Below are 16,368 nucleotides of genomic sequence, written 5' to 3'. Positions count from 1 at the left end.
AAGTATCAACCTCACTGTCCCTACAATGGCCATGAGGAACCACTTATTATTTGCATTTGCCTACTCCTGTCTTACAAAGTATTGCAAAAAGTAACATTGGAATAATGATCAGTATTAACTAAGCACCAGGAAAAGCATCTACAATTTCTGATAGTCCTTTTCTCTATTGCCCACCCTCATCAGAGCCCAAAAATATAACTGTCTACTTTGTGACTCTCAGTCTTTTCTATGAATAATTTGTCCAGAAAACAGCATAGCATCTGGTTTGAAGGCTTGCTGATAGCACAACCCAGGAATTGCTGTGGTTTCCTTGTTTTAAAATATTATTTGAAAGGCTGGATGCCAAAATGGATGGGATCTATTTGCACGTCATTGTTCACCTCACCAGTTTTTCAGCTCAAGAAAGGGAAAGAAATGTCTGGGTGATGTTGTACATACCCCTCACTCAAATGCAAGATTCTTGCAGATTTCTAAGTTCACTAGTATTTCTGTTCCAGAGGTGGTTTGCCCCAAGGCATTCCCATTGTCTTGTATGTCTCTGGCCTCAGATGACCTTGAGGTAGAGCACTTGTTTTGCTTTCTTGCTCTGCACTGTGGACATGTCTCTGCAAACTCCTGGTGTTCCCTGTGGTTTTGATTTTCCCAGAAGCTCTGTGTTTGCTTCAGTGCTTAGCATACTGCTCTGAGCAGTGATTGAAGTAGTCAGGAACCATCCAGCTTTCATAAAGAAAGATATTAATTTTTCTGGGTTTTTTTCCTTTTTAAAAAAAAAGCATCAAGCATAAAATGTATTCTAAAGCAACACACAGTTTGTACATCTTAGACTTTACGGAGATGTTGGTGGGAATAAAGCACTTCAGCTCTTCCAGTGCTGCCCTTTCTTCTTGCACACTATCTTTTATCTGTTATTGGGTGAAATATTAGTGAATGTTAAAGCAGGGCAGTAGGTTTTATTATTTGTTTGCTCTCCAGGCCTCTTTTATGAAGTCAGAGAGGTATTATACAATATCCAAAGAGACAGAAACTTTGAAAAGCTGGCTGCATGCCTTGTATTTGCACTTAGAACCTGCATGAATGATTCCTCTATTGAATTTTCATTCCTGTAGAAAAACCTTGTTTATCTGAACCATTTGATCAGAAACACCATCACTAGCAAACCTAGAGGTGCACATAATTTGTGTTACATCAATACAGCAATCTTTGAATGTTCCTTGTGTCTATTTGTCACAGGAGACAGTTTAAGGTGATAACTGGAACAATGAAGGTTAATGTCCAAACTTTTATACTTCTCTTTTCAGAGGTATAATTTTTACACACATATTTCACACAAGCCTTGGTAGCTGTAAATAGGTATATAGAGGTAAAAAAAAAAAAGGACATGATTAGTTACTGAATTTTTGCAGCTCAACAGAGATATGAATTAGCCTATGATTTGTACTTCCATTCATTTTCAAAAGTAAAAGGCTATTGGCTTAGCAGTTAAATTATTTTTCCCACTGAAAGAATGAAACACTAAGGCAAACAAAGCCCTGAAACTTTCATTCTCAAGTGCTCTGTCCACAGTTTTTAGCAAGTTTCGTAATGGCTTTTATCAGCATTAGTGGTACCTGTCATAACTACATAATTACAGCACCTAATTATATTATACTTATTTATCCTAGTTATGTAATTGGATGTAATTGTGCAATTATGTAACTCCTCAGTCAGCTGAAAAATGATCTAAAACCAGCCTGTGCTCTTAAGAGTAGAAGGTACTGTGGTGAATTGGACATCTCTCTAAAGCAAGGCAAACTTTGCTGGGAAATTACACGTTCTTTTCTCCATTATGGTCATTGGGCCCATAAACCTTTTATTCCCATCAATGTGGCAGGGAGGAAGCAGTACAGATAGGCTGAGCAACACCAGCCTGAAATTCTGAACAATTGTCTTCTGATTCAGTTCTTTTAAAAGCACTCATGTCGCACAACAATGACCTGGCATTGGCTGCGTGACAAAATATTTTAACTGTTTTATTTTAAATATTTTGAAGGTGTCAGCTTTTTTAAATTATTTTTTTCTCTTAAATTATTAAATAAAAGAGGTATTTAGCCATGTCACAAGGAAAAATGCATTCCCCTTTTGAAACATTCTGATTGTTTTGTTTGCTGTTTTTAAATACTGAAGTTTTGAAAATTTAGTGCTCCTTTGAGCTGGTGGTTTTGTTTCTGTTCTTCCTATCTCCAGCATCATGGTTTTGCCTTCTTTTTCTATTAGATGCCCATAAGTGGGTGTTAGATTGAAAAGCAGCGCTGGGAATAATGCCAAATGAGCCATTGAGAAGGCTCACAATAGTTGTCATTCTGCCCATGCTGTGTGCTGGGCAGCGCCAGCCCTTTTCCCTCGGCATCCTCCTCTCTCCTGCCTCGCTGCTCTGCCTTTTGCTTGTTCCCACCTCGGGAGGAGAGGTGTGATGTGAGCCATGGCAGCACCTGGCTGCTCCCAGGGGTCAGGTTGTGGCCAGAGTTGCTCCATGAGGCTGTGATCCCCCCAGTACAGGAGCAGGGCGAGGGGCAAGCTCCCTCCTGGATGCTTGCGTACAGGCCCTAGCACACCTTGCAAAGGGGATTTTTTTCATCTTAGCCACCTCAGCAGATGTAGCCGAGTGTCAAAACAGCCAAGGTGTGAGCCAAGAGCACCTATGGAGCCAAATAGCTGTGGGTCAGGCGACTGCCTGCCCATCCCCTCACACCTTGGGGGAGGTTGCTCCAGGGTTACTCAGTGAGCAAAAGGCATTTCACTGATGCCAGAACTTGGTGTGCTCCCCTGATGTCTGACAGAGTCAGTGGCCATCCCCAAGCAGGCCATGTGGAGCTTCTAGGGGAGGCAGTTCCAAAGGAAATTCAGGCAGGAGAGGTGGAGACAGTGAAAAAGTGCTGTACAGAAAGGGGAAGGGCTTGCTGACAGCATGGGAGTTTGTGGAACAAGCTGTTCTTTACTGCTGTCGATTTTTTGTCAAAGAATGTAATAAAATTATATGTACTAAGAGGTCTGTTGACCTCTGCTCTTAAAATAAAGCTTCTTTGCAGAAGGAAGAAAAAAAGTTCTGACATCCAAAATTCTTCTATTTTGTTATACATCACCCTTTTGAATTTTGGAGGTAAAAGTTTCTTCTGCTAGTTCTGTAGATATTCTTATTACATCCAAGTATCACAAAACATCATATGGGTAGAGAGGATGACCTAAAGCAGAGAAATGTTAGTCCAAGTTAGCATGAATGCTGCAGAATGGGCACTTGGGATCTCGGGAGTACACTCCGTGTGCTTTTCACATGCACTTTGGTGATTAATCCCAGACAATTCCAGGGGTTTACTCCCCCAGATATCCACCAGACCCTTCTGCCACAGCAAGAGCAGAGCAGGGAGGACTAGGGACATATTTGTTCACTCCTGAGCTGCTGCAGTTCACAGCCCAGAGTACTAATGTGAAAATTGATGGCCACTAAAGTCACGCTAGTCTGAACTGCACTGGTTGAGGAGAGGACACAGCTCTGGTTCTGCTGCCTCTGGATAGGTGGGATAATATCAGCAGGGAGAAAGGGCACCAGCTGTTTGGGGTGACCCCAGCTGAATCTGCCAGGGATGGTGAGCTGCTGCTCCTAAACTGGTTCACTATAAATAAACCGTATTTTTAAGGCTTCCTCATTATCATTAATTCTAGTTCAGCATGAACTTTCTGATCTGGCAACTCACAGGCTTGAAAGTCCTTACAGGACTCGTGCATGCAAATGTTGTGCTGGAGTGGGGCATGGAGTTTATAGCTTTTGGGAAGTTAATAATGGTCCCATTGTTAGGGCTGGGTTATTTTACTTTTTAAGACCGGGGTTATTTTACTTTTTTTTTGGAGCAATCCTTTGCTCCAAAAACTAGCAGATGTTATTGAGGCCAAACTTGCAAGGATGAGATGTATGTACATATCATTAAGCAATGCAACTTTTTCTTAATTACTTTTAAAAGGCTGATGGGATGCATGTCATGTTATGAGTAATTACTTACCATGGCAGTAACACCAAGAGCACAAAAACCAGCTGCTAAATAAGATCTGAGGTCTCTGAGAAGGGCTCATTTCCTAGGAAATGCAGTGTTGGTTTTGTCTGCAGTTGGGTTTTCATAAAATAAGCAGTTAAAGAAATACGCCTAAATAGATGATTTACAGCTCCCATTTTTCTGTTGTGCTCAAAATAGGAAACTGAGTGAGAACGCAGCTCTCTGTGTCCTTCCACGTGGGCATGGGCCCTGTGGGGAGTCCAGGGCTTTGGATTAGGTGCACCAGGTCCCAGAGAAAGTAATTTTTCTGCATCAAAGCCTGCCCCAAATCCACAGAGGAGCTCAGAGTTGATCACTATTGAGTGATACAGTCACTAAAGCAGAGCCATCCTCAGGTATCCGAGTATTAGCCAGGTTTTATATGGACAGAATATATTGATGCACTATTCTTTCTGCTGCTATGTATTGAGTTATTTTTCTATTGTTGCTTTTCTTGTTCCTCAGAAATAATTTTCATTTCTGTGGGAAGACCTCTGCTATTTTTGCTTCTCTGTACAATTTTGCCTCAATTTTCCTATCATCTCATTAAAGTGCTGAACACCTCCCTCTCCACTTCATAAAATAAGAAATCACAGTAGCATGCCTAATTAGCTGCTTTCTTGCTCATTTGTGTTTCTCAAAGCTTGAAAAGTTAACATCACGTGAGGACTTTGCATCTTTGCAGAAAGCTCCTATTCTTCAAGAGAGCTGAGCATCTTCTTTTCTACTTGAAGGGTACTGCATCTTCCAGCAATGGGCTTTTTGGCCTGCCATAAATAATTTAGTTGGCCTGCTTGGCTCAGTGATGCATGAGACATGGGTAAATAAAGGGAAAGGTGGGCTTCATTTGGTACCTCCTTGCAAAAGCTTGAGGATTCTGTAGGTTTATGTTTATATACATCCTTTTCAGACAGGCAAAATTAATTATCATGCTGCTGCTTGAACAGGAAGCCGTGGATCTGATCCTACCTCCTTAGAAATCATGTCATTAGCTGGAGCAGAAGAGAGCTTGGTATTCTGGGCAGATGCTGCAGCACAGGCAGGTTTGCTGTGTGCAGTGAGGGGATGGTGATGACCTTTGTCCCCCAGCTGACTTGGGGAGGCAATGGCCATGGCACAAAACCCTTGTCTCTGCTCAGTCCCTCACATTCTTGTTAACTTGTAAAGCACCAACACAATCCTGTCGATTTCCTTCTTTCCTTTAAAATCACTTCTGTGTACACAGCTGTGATGTAATTGCAAGTTACAGAGCAGAGCCTAAAACTCCTCAAAAGTATTCATTGATATTTGGGGCTTTTCCCCCACCCCTGAAATCCAGAATCAGCAGTTTGACGCTACCCAGACCTAGTCTTTTTGACCCCTGTGATATTGTGGCTCACTAATTAGCTTAGCTTGATTTCCCCTGTATTTTCAAGATTTGGCCACCTGTCTGTTTAGGCTTCAAAGATTTTGCTACAAAGATGGGTTCTGCCTTGGTAATACAGTGTAGTCACAGCCTACTTGTACTCCTTCCAACTTCTACTTGTTCAATTTGTAAATTAAAATAAATTAGCTGAGTTGAGTTCCTGTTTGTTTGCATGCTGCTGGCCTTAAAAACTCGAGGAGGGGTCTGGACATGAGGCTGTGTTCCTTGAGACTTGCACATCCCCAGGAGCAGGGAGGGGAGCTGTTCCAGCTGGAGCACCCCGAGCCAAGCAGTGCTGCTGGCAGGACATGGGCTGCAGTTCCCTGCTGGAATCCCTCTCACCTCAACCTGCCAGAGGCTGAAGCTGTTAACTTTCCAGGCAGCCTGCAAAAGCTATTTTTTATCCCTTTCTTAAAGAAGCCTGTGGCTTGAGATGAATCTGTGTGTGGACAGACCTTTAGTCTGTGATTCCAAGTGATGGAAGGGCTCTCCAAGGCACTGCATAGGCACCTACTGTTGCAGTTAAACTCCTGGCAGTGACAGAGCCCTGATTCTCCTGGGACTGGCTGCACAGGGCTTTGCCAGTGAAAGCTGGACCTTAACTGGGATCATTGCTAGTGATAAGAAGTTGAACCCAGAGGGACAGTGTGATGAGCAGATCCTGAAACGTGTCAACTGGGAGAAGCAACAGACACAAAACATTACAGTGCCGTTTGAGAATATTATTTCAACATGTGAAAACAATTAATGTTCTTTGTATTACAGTGGTACTAAGCCTCTGGCTACTTGAATGGGAAAGAGACTGAAAAATTGTTTACAGCCAAGACAGATAACTGTAGATGCTGAGGAAGGGAAGGACAGCGGGGTTCCTCAAAGACATGAGGGCAGTCAGTAAAAGAAAGGAGAGATCAATTTATTGCCTTACCAGGAACTACATTTAAAAGTAAATAGGCCTGAAGTTGTTGGGACTCAAAACATAGCAGTGAGATTCTGCAAGATGCAAATCAGGGAAAGGCTACCAAAAAAAATGCACTTCTGCTTCTGACCTCTCACAATGCAGAGGCAGATTTGGGGGGAATTTAGTGCAACATTGGCATAAGCTTGATTTACAAGGTACTACAGATATGATGAAGTTACTTGTTTGCTGAATCTATCATGGAAGGAAAAATCCACTGGCCCATATTACTCTGCATGGATAAGTTTCTGAATTTGTGTAACTTTGGTTTCATTGTGCCATTTATCTTTTGGGATCAGCTTTATGCAATTTGTGTCAGGCTTTTCTATTTGGTTGCAAGGCTGCTTTGCAGAATCTTCTCTCTTGTTTGTGTGGTGGATGTGTGTATGATAAAAAGCTAAGATTGCATCATCTTTAATAAAAGTAAAGATGTATAGCCTAGAGAAATCATATCAGTTGTAGAGAAAGAAATCATTCAGGTTGGCAAATTGCATCTGTGGGACAAAGTGCAAAATGTTTGTTTCATACAGTATTTATTGAACAAATTTGTTAAGAAGATGGTTAAAAATGCTCTACAATGAAAAAAAAGGAACTATTTTGTTCAATTTAAATGGCATTGCTGTATTTTTTACATCATGAATTCTTGCAATATTACCAACAACAATCCCTGATAAAGTACTTTGCACAATTGCCTCACAGGGCATTTTGAGATAAAAGTATATATCAGAGACTGTTAAGTGGTTGCACCCAATTTATATATAATGGAACCCACTACAGCCATCCTCCAAAATTCAATAGATTGGGAATCACATTGCACTTCTGTGAGTTTGGGCTAGTAGGAGCTCTAAAGAGCCTCCAAAACAAACAGGCAGCTTTAAATCATGTTTAATGAACCCTGTGTATTTTATACACGTGTGAGTAAAAATGTTTTGTTTCTGTTTTTTTATTTTGCTGGGTGATGTCAAAGGAAAATCCTAAGTTCAGGCCTGTGAAACTGATCACCTGCTTGTTCTCAAGTGAAAATTCACAGCAAACCATTTAAAATGCTGGACTGAAAAAAAAAAAAAAAAAAAAAGGCAGATCTGTACAGAGGATCCATAATATTTCCTAGCAAAAGTGCTAAATGAAAATGCAGTATAGGCAGATAATGGGTCATGCAGTACCATGGTGGTTTTTTCTTTTATTCATCTATGCCTGCAGCCTTGAAAACAACCCACAGTAGACACAAACCTGAACAAACAGAGGGCCCAGTTGTGCTCTTTCCCACCTATTTTTTGAAGGGAATAAATGTGCAAGTGGATAGGTGGCACCTTGTGTGCTGCAGTCAGACCTGCCATGGGGCCATTCTTTGGCCATCATGCTTGCATGGGCAAGGAGCTGTTCTTGCTGTGCAGAGGAAGCAAGCCACAGGCAAGCATTTGAGCAGAGCAAGGGGTCAGAGAGCAGGTTGATAGTGTTCAAGCCCATAGAGCTGGAAGGTGGCCATTTCTTGGCATTGTTTTGTCAAGAGATGCTTCATAGAGGAGCTTAGATCTTAATCCTCTCTTCTGAGTGGTACTGAAGTATGTGCATTTATGATCTTTCAGGTCTTTTCCAACCTTAATGATTCCATAATTCCATAAGTTGTGTGCATGATTGTATCATTGCTTAAAAATCTGTTCTGTGTGGTGATAGTCAATAATTCTTATTAATTTTCAAAGAAAATGTTACTCTTTCAGTTGTCCTTTCATACTGCCCCATGTGCAAAATACATCAGAGTGAAAATGGGCCTGAAGCAGGAACATTCACATCAGGACTCAAAATGCCTCTGCTCTGGCAGCATCCTAAGCCAGAACAATTGCACTGCCATCAGCAGAGCTCTGCCTATGTAAAGCTGAGAACAAGGTCAAGTCCTGAGCCTCTGAAAAACGAGTCTCCAGCTGAGTCTTTTTATTTCCCAAAGATTCTGTTACACCAAATTGAAGCTAAAGCCAGAAAATGGACAGTACTTTCAAAATACAGGGTGACAGGACCAGAGAATTACAGCTAAATGTGAAAAAATCCCCAAAATTTAAATGTCAACAAATATGCTCCTGAATCCTGTGCTTCAAAAGCTAGGAAGCAGTGGTCATGGCTTGGAGTTTACCATGGAGTTAGACCTTGATCCATTGGATCAAACCAGCAGGCACATTGACAAAAGCAGGTCCAAATTTGTGGTATCCTCACCAGCTGGATGGTACGTATGTGTCTAAGGGGGAGACACCATCTGTGGCCTGGTACTGCAGGGGATGTTTACATTGCAGTGGGATTCATGCCACTGGCTTTTGTCTGGAGATCAGCATCTGGAGTGTGCTGCTGGCATGTTTTGTGAAGGAAAATCAATATTAAAACAGGAATGGGAGAAGGGGGACTTCAGCTTGCTGGTGCAAGCAGTGTGGGAGCGAGAAAGGCAAGGGGCCAGAGAGGCATCAGAATTCTGGTCACTAAACAAAGCCAATGGGAAGCAATGACACCGCTGCCAGGCTCGGCAGGGTCCTGGCCCACAAACCAAGCATGAACTCACTGAAATGCTGTGGGGAGCAGCAGGGGGAGCAGAGGAGGGAGGAAGAGTTTGGAGTTGGAGGCATTTTGGTGGCAGAGCTGGGGCTGCCTGGGCATCTCGGCCCCTCTGCTGTGCCAGGGCTGCCTGGTGGTGCTGAGGGAGCTGAGCCTGTGGGGTTCCACAGCAGCACCCTGGGCACACTCAGCTGGGAGGGGACAGACAGACCTGCCATGTTCCCCTGCACACAGGCTGCCCTGGAATTGTGCTGAGCTTCCCACGCTGAGACAGCTGGAAGTGAACCAGAGCCTCCCAGGCTGCCTTTACAAGGTTCTTCCTTTAAGGACATGTACGCTTAATGTCAGAATATTGAAACCATACCCACGTGAACAAAGTTAGTAAGCCAGTGATTCATTGCTGTTTCAAACCTCTATCTAGCCACAGTAAATTTCTACTCAGTAGTGACAGTCTGTGTCCACATGCAGGCTATGATTTACAGTTTAGTTCTGTGTTTTGTATCAACAACATCTGTTTAACAAAAGATGAAAAAAAAAGCCAAGAACATTTATTTTCTAACCTCTGTACCAGATGTTTCATTATGCACAAGATCCAGGGATTATATTAGAAATAATTTAATTATTTTAAATTAATGATCTGAAGTGTTTTTCCTAAAGTATGTCTCATAACCACTAAGGATTTGAAAACATAGGAATGTGGAAAAATAAACTCATGTTTTACACTAATTTATAACTGTATCTATTTTAAGGGCACAAATATTATGGATCAAATCCTAGCTTTTAATGGTATTGTTGGGATTCTTGAAGATGTGCACTAGAAAGATAAGGTGGCAGAGAACAACTGATACAGCAGAAGAAAGCAACAGCTCAGAAATATGCTGTGGGGAAGGGACAGCACCAGAAGCAAAGGTGTCTTCAAGGAGAGCAGTGCTGGGGTGGGACGCAAGCTGAGGCTCTCCAAGCACACAGGAGCTGTGCCTGGGCTTTCTCATGAGTTCCCTGTGGTCCCTGCACACCTGCAGATCCCTGAGTTTCACCTGGACAGTGGCTGGAATGTGCTATCTCAGAGACAAAGCTGCTTAATTTGGTTTCTGCTTGCCACCTTCCAGGCAGAGTTGCTGAAGTGGGATCCCTCCCCTTGTGGCTGCTCTCTGGTTGCTGCAGCACGGGTCAGGGTGGCCTTTTCCTCTAGGGACACGCTGTGACTCACAGACCTGCTCTTGGCATGTGGCGTGCCAACAACAGCAGTGTGAGAGCACATTCAAACTTATGGAAAAAATTACTTTCGTGATCGTTTCCATCTTTTGGAGGTAAATACAAAGTCCCTTAGGTTTGTTTGATAAGCAGAAATATTTTGGTGCTTGTCCTTTACAGAGCTTCAATTTGGGTGTCTAAACTGCCCCATAGATCATCAGAGAAAATTCTTTGCAATTTGGGGTTTATTATCATTCCTCACCATAATTTTTGCAGGGTTATCATAAGTGAGAATGTTGATACAGAAACACTGAGACATTTATAACTGCCTGGCCTAGATATCAGTCTTGAAGAACTCACAATTACTCAGAATTACGGTGATAGATTCTGTTGCAGCCCTCGAAAACATCCAGCCAAGTTAAAATGAAAGTAAATGCATCAATGACGCTGCTGAAGCAGACTGTGGGTCTGTGTTGTGGTTTCAACCTTCTTTCAGGGGGTAACAGGTTTTTCTGTTTATCTGGGAGCTGTAGCACGTATCAATCCAGTGCAGACCCAGCCAAACCTATTACTTCTCTTGTTGCATAAAGATTTATCTGTAATTGCCAAGGTTTATTTTTATTTTCTTTGAATTACTGTTCTGGATGCATATAGATGCATAACAATTCCTAATTTCCCTCCCTATATTCTTGTACAGCACAGATTGCTTATCAAATACAGTCTTAGCATTAAAGTGTCAAACAGGATTTGCAGAAAGCTATTTAGGTTTGTAGTTTAGGATGAACATTTATCAAATTGTGGATTAGCTGAATCATGCACTGAACCAAATTATTATTGTCTGTGATTAAATCACAAAGTGGTTATTGCCCTGTGTCATCTAAAGAACGATAGCTTAAATCTTGAAAATCCCTTTTTAAGGTGGCTGTAGGAGCTACATAACACCGGACTTTTAGGACCAGACTCTGTCCCTAGACAAAAAAATAATTGCTTTCAAAAGGTCATTTGGACTGATCCCTCTCTGCTTATATGGGCAGCACACTGGGAAGAGAATGGATGGGTTTATTTGCATTTCAGACATACAGAATAGTTCTCAGTAAATAGATCTCTTTATACCCAGCGCTAAAGTATTTGTTCAAGATGCTGGCCCGAAAAAGGGGAGTGAACTGTTCCTTCTCATGCCTGAAAGGGCAGGGGCTGCCTGCTGGAGATCAGTGATGCCCAGTTTGTTTGCCCTCATGCTGAGGGCACAGAGGACTGGCAGTACCACTCCTCAGCCCTGGAGGCCATGGGATGACCAGCAGGGTCTCTCCTCAGCACTATTTTGCAGCAGAATTTTACCAACCCAAAAGGGAACTTGAGGGGCTACAGTCTCTCTAAAGAGGCTCAGTCTTCCTAAAGCTGTAGGAGGTTTTTTTGGAGGCTGCTGCTGCGGTTGCTGCCTGCCCACAGAGATGTGTTCCAAGGCAGCCCAGCACAGCACATGAAGGTGACAGTAGCAAATCTTGCTGGTAATTGATGTGCATGCTCCTTTTGTGCACCCTTCAGCAGCCATCTAGCTGAGGAGCATGAGGGCTTCCTTATTTTCTCAGCATTGCTGTTAGGGCACAGCCCTCCTGATGACAGCCTTGTTGAATCACCAAGGAGAGAAGGATCCTTGCAGAACTGTGGGCTGTGAGACAGAGAGGCTGCTCCCCTGCCCTGGTGCATGCAGCAGGGTTGGTCACAGCCCAGGAGGAGTCATGAGCAGTAATCACCACCTTTCCTGGTGAACAGATAGGAGGGAAGTCCTGAAAGGGCTTGTTTTCATATTGCAACAAGGGGTCATGGGGTGGAAAAGTCTGAGAGTCACTGCATTAGAGCATGTTGGAGAAATGAGTCTGGCACAGCTGACAGCGGAGTGGCCCTCACAGCCCGTGGCAGTAGCGCCGGCTGAAAGTCTGCATTATGCTGCCTTTGCTTCTCTACTTCATCCCCCTTGTCCTACTCTTTGACCTATTTTCTCTCACTGTTATCTAGTAATCTATTTTTTAAAGGCTCAGCCCAGTCTTTCCTGCTGGTCGCAGCTAATCCATCTTGCTGCTACGCTGTGAAACCAGCACCTCCTAAAGAAACATCCCTCTGCCAATTACTCCGAAGGCATGGATTCAGCTCAGCATGAGAGCTTGATTGAAGCCAGTTGGCTGTGCCAACAGGAGAGGGATGGCTCAAGAGAGGCTTCATACAAAGTATAGAAATTCTAAACAGATTTCTTCAGTCTTTCCTCCATCCATGTTCAAGTGAAGCCAGCAAAGTCAGAAAAATGGCGATATTTTGCCGAAGGGAGAACTTATCCACAGCTCTGCCATCCCCCTGGAAAGCCCATAGAAGGGAAGGAGAAAGCTGCACAGAAAACTGCAGGAGGCAGACAGAGACTTCTGCTCTGAGCCTGCCTCTCTGAGACAGAAGGTTTGAGGTTTTCCAGCGAGCTCAAGGAGCAAATCCTCTAAGCCCTGTGATTTATCAGGCATGTGCCCTCGCCGTGGGCACCTCGAGTATGTGCACCCAGAGCACTGCACAGAGGTCTGGTCCTGGGGGAGCTGTGCCTGCAGCTGGAGCCCCGCCAGCTGAGGGGGAGAGCACGCTAGATCGTCACACCAAATGTCTGCTCTGCTCGTGTGCAGTCTCTGGTCCGCAGCCTTTTGGCTCACCCCACCTGCCTTTTTTCCTTTTTTTTTTCCCTTTCCCCCAGCTGAACTGGTGGAGAGAAGGTTGTAGCTCCTTTCTGTCCCTGCAGCTTTCCTGTCTGGCTGATGCTGTGCCCTGGACACAGATGTCTGCTTAAATATGGATCCTGCGAAGCACAAGTTATGCTTACAGGAAGAATGTGGAGCAGGAAGATACTATGATCCATAGGTGGGCTGTGAATTGCTGCTGTCCTGTGCAAGAATGAAATAACAATAACAACTAACAACATACTGCCTTAAACAGTGGTTCTTTAGAAAGAAGATTTCGGCACATTTTCACAATTAATTATTTATCCAGGCAGCTACTTCGTTTAAAAGCATCCCGTCCACATAGCTCACCCTCTGTGAGCTCATTAATGCTCAAGCTGTGTCACCTCAGGCTAATCTGGTAGCTGTTGATTGAGTCCCGTGACAGCTGTTTGCAGAGGTTTGCCCTGCTCCCTGCCAGCAGCCTGCCTTCCTTCTCCAAATTGCCTCTCTGTTCCAAGCAGGGTTCAAATTTCTGAGTGAATGCTATCCTGGGCAAAATGGTCGGATTTCTACAAGTAATAGGTAAGGCATGACAGATAACATCCTGCACACCCCCAGGAGTGTTCCTGCATGTTACAGCTTGAAGGTGTTGGTCAAGGTGAACCATGCACCGAGCCCATAAACATGTAAGTCCCAGAACAAATGTTTGGGGGTGTACAAACATGTTAATGACCCCCACTTAATTGGCAAGCAATTACCTTGACATAAAAATAGCTTTCCCATTGCTGAACAGTCACAAGAGTGCCTGTCCCCCTGTGAACACTGAAATTTTTGGCCAAGAAGCCTTGTCCAACTTGCCTTCTGGATCCTGGCAGATCTGTGATCAAAAGTTTGTTGTCCCCAGCACCAGCTGCTGTTTATTTGTGGTAGAGACTCAGCAAACAAAGCTGTCTGCCAAAGCTAATTTTCAGGCTACCCTTTAATAAAGTTCTTCAGTTCATAATGCAATGAAAAAGTAAGATCATATTGACTGGCAAAAGCGTGCGGTTCAGCAAGGGAAAGTACCTGCTGTGTGCACTATAAAGGAAATATCAGTGAAAACTAGGTAAGTATTTTTAACCTAAAGACAGCTTGGCAGGCTATAATGTGTCACCTACGGAGTTTCGAATCTTTCTGATCTTTTGCATGACAAAAATACACAGCTGGACTGATTTCATCAGATGTGTATTGCAGCTGCGAACCAAGAGGCCTGCACCTAACAAAGCTCTTGGGACTCCAAGTGGGACCTGTGGGCAGATGTTTGACCTATTGCCTCTCTGCCACCTACAAAAGTCAGCAGTATTTTTTCAGGAGGTCTCCAGTCCATGCAAACCATCAGCTTCTCTGAGAACTTGGATCAAGTCCTTACTTGATTATCCATAATACTTTGGGGAAAAAAAGGCCCTGATTTTCCTGATATGTAACTAAACCACACCTGGCTTTAATTCCTGGAAGAGATTGTCACAGCATTTCTAGAAAGACAATAACTGGGCACACGTGAGTCTGTTGCTGAAGTCCCGTGACTCTGGGGCTTGTGGTGGCCAAGATGAGATGGCATGTGGTGCAGAGTGGTTCCAGTTGCAGAGCCACATCTGCTCTGTGTGCTCCACAGCATCGTGTGGCAGTGGGTGAGGTGCTTGCTGCCTGTGCCATCCCTGTCTCCAGCTGCTCCTGGCCACCCCTCTCTCCAGGCTGTGTAATGTCATGCCAAGGAGGAGGGAAACAAGTGACACTGGGAGCCTCAGGACAGCCAAGGTGTCTGGCACCTACACAGATTCCTTTGGATGCTGCAGTATGGTGCAGGGTCAGTCCACAAAAATTTTTCCAAAGCAGCCAGAGGTCTCTGCCTTGTGTCCTGGAGGAGTGAGGGAGTGGCAGATGGAAAAAACAAAACTAGCAAAATGCATTTCACAATCCTGGCAGCAGTACTTGGCAAACAGACAAGCCACAATGATGGAGTCTCAGATTGCTCTCCTTTGCAGCCTGGCTTTAGGAACTTTGGCGTTGTTGTGAAGCTTAAAAGGGCTCCTGTTCCCTCTGCTGGCTCCTATGGCCTTGCATTTGGTATCCTCAGGTGTTTCAAGCAGGAGGAGCTGTAATGAGTGCAGATACCAGAGCTTTCCAGGAAGCATTCAGGTACAAGTGCAGCTCTGTTCACTGTAGCTGCCTTGAATTAAAGTTCTGTGCCTGTAGTGGCAGACAAATTTGCTGGCAAACGTTTTGAAAAAAAAAAAAGAAAGAAAGAAAAAGGCATCAATCCAGAAAGGTACTATGCACAAACTAAGCTTAGTATAAATGAGTACACCTGTGCTCGACACCAGGCACGTGATGAATGCTCTGCTACATCCTAGCCAAAATAAATTTAAAATAAATATCAGTGTGTACTGGTGGAAGATGAATGCTGGTCTTGTAAGCAGGACTGCATGTGGCTGAAACAGGATCCTCCCGCTCCACGTGTCAGCTGGGGATATCCACAGGGAGGGTCACGTGCGCTCCTCTTGAGCTCACCAGCAGAGCTGGTGAAAACAGGTTTTGATTTGAATGAGTTGTGACCCATTGAAAATGGCATCATGTGTAACCACAGTAAATTGTCATAATGAGATCACGAGGCTCAAGAAGTGAGCGGCAAGCAAAGAGGCCGCGTTCCACCGGGCCCACAGCTGCCAGCCCAGGGCTGCAGAATGCAACCTGGGGACACACTCCTGCTCCCCGGGCATCTTTGGTGATTTTGGGACAGGACCAGGGGTTGCACAGCCAATCAAAAACTCATTGGAAGTTTTGAGTTAAAAAAAGAAAAAAAGATAAAATTCATATAGCTTTGCATTTAGTCTTATCCAGAGTAACAGAGGGGACTGGGCTAACACAAAGAGTGGATGAACATGTGTACTGTTAGTGCTGCCATGCTCACTCAGGCTTAGCCTAGCTGTTTCTAAATCATGCTGCTGTAGGAGGGTAGGGTTTGGTGATCAGGACAGAGTATTACAGAGGTGAAAGGAAATCCTCCTGGAAGCATGATAAAGCCTTGGTTTATCCCAGGTTCACAGCTCTGCCGGACCAGCCTTCCTGGACCCTGCTCAGGCATGGCTGCCCTGGGCTGCTTAGCTGTAAATGCTGCAGAATCGTCACTGCCTTCTCTATTTTCATAGGAAAAATAGAGGCAAAGTCTAAGACTATGATCAGTTTGACGGACTTAAAACTTTACCAAATACCTGGAGAGCATATGTAGCAGAGCTCCTGCCTTCCAGGTGTCTTGTAAGTGGACTTTTGGCAAGAGCTCCTTTCTATTCCTCCCAACACAGTGCTGTTTGTGTGGGGCCATTCACAGTTCAGAGGACTGGAAGAAACACACTCATTCTACTTCTCAAGTTATCAAGTGCATGTGGCCCAACCACATCCTCCCACTGCCCACGAGGCACAGGGCATAGGTGTGTGCATGCTGCCCACTGCAGGACCTGCTTTGTTCCCTTGGTCTCAGGGCAAAACAGG

The 16,368-nt window shown here is 44.1% G+C and overlaps 1 protein-coding gene across 7 annotated transcripts in view; it reads left to right on the top strand.

Annotated features, from left to right (window-relative positions):
• The window catches only part of ITPR2 (inositol 1,4,5-trisphosphate receptor type 2), a 244,485-nt gene that overhangs the window by 225,668 nt on the left and 2,449 nt on the right, over positions 1-16,368 (top strand). The window lies entirely within an intron of this gene.

The sequence above is a fragment of the Passer montanus genome, unplaced genomic scaffold, assembly GCF_014805655.1.
Source record: "Passer montanus isolate IOZ18808 unplaced genomic scaffold, ASM1480565v1 scaffold20, whole genome shotgun sequence".
NCBI classification, from domain to species: Eukaryota; Metazoa; Chordata; class Aves; order Passeriformes; family Passeridae; genus Passer; species Passer montanus.
This window is presented reverse-complemented; position numbering and strand designations above follow the sequence as displayed.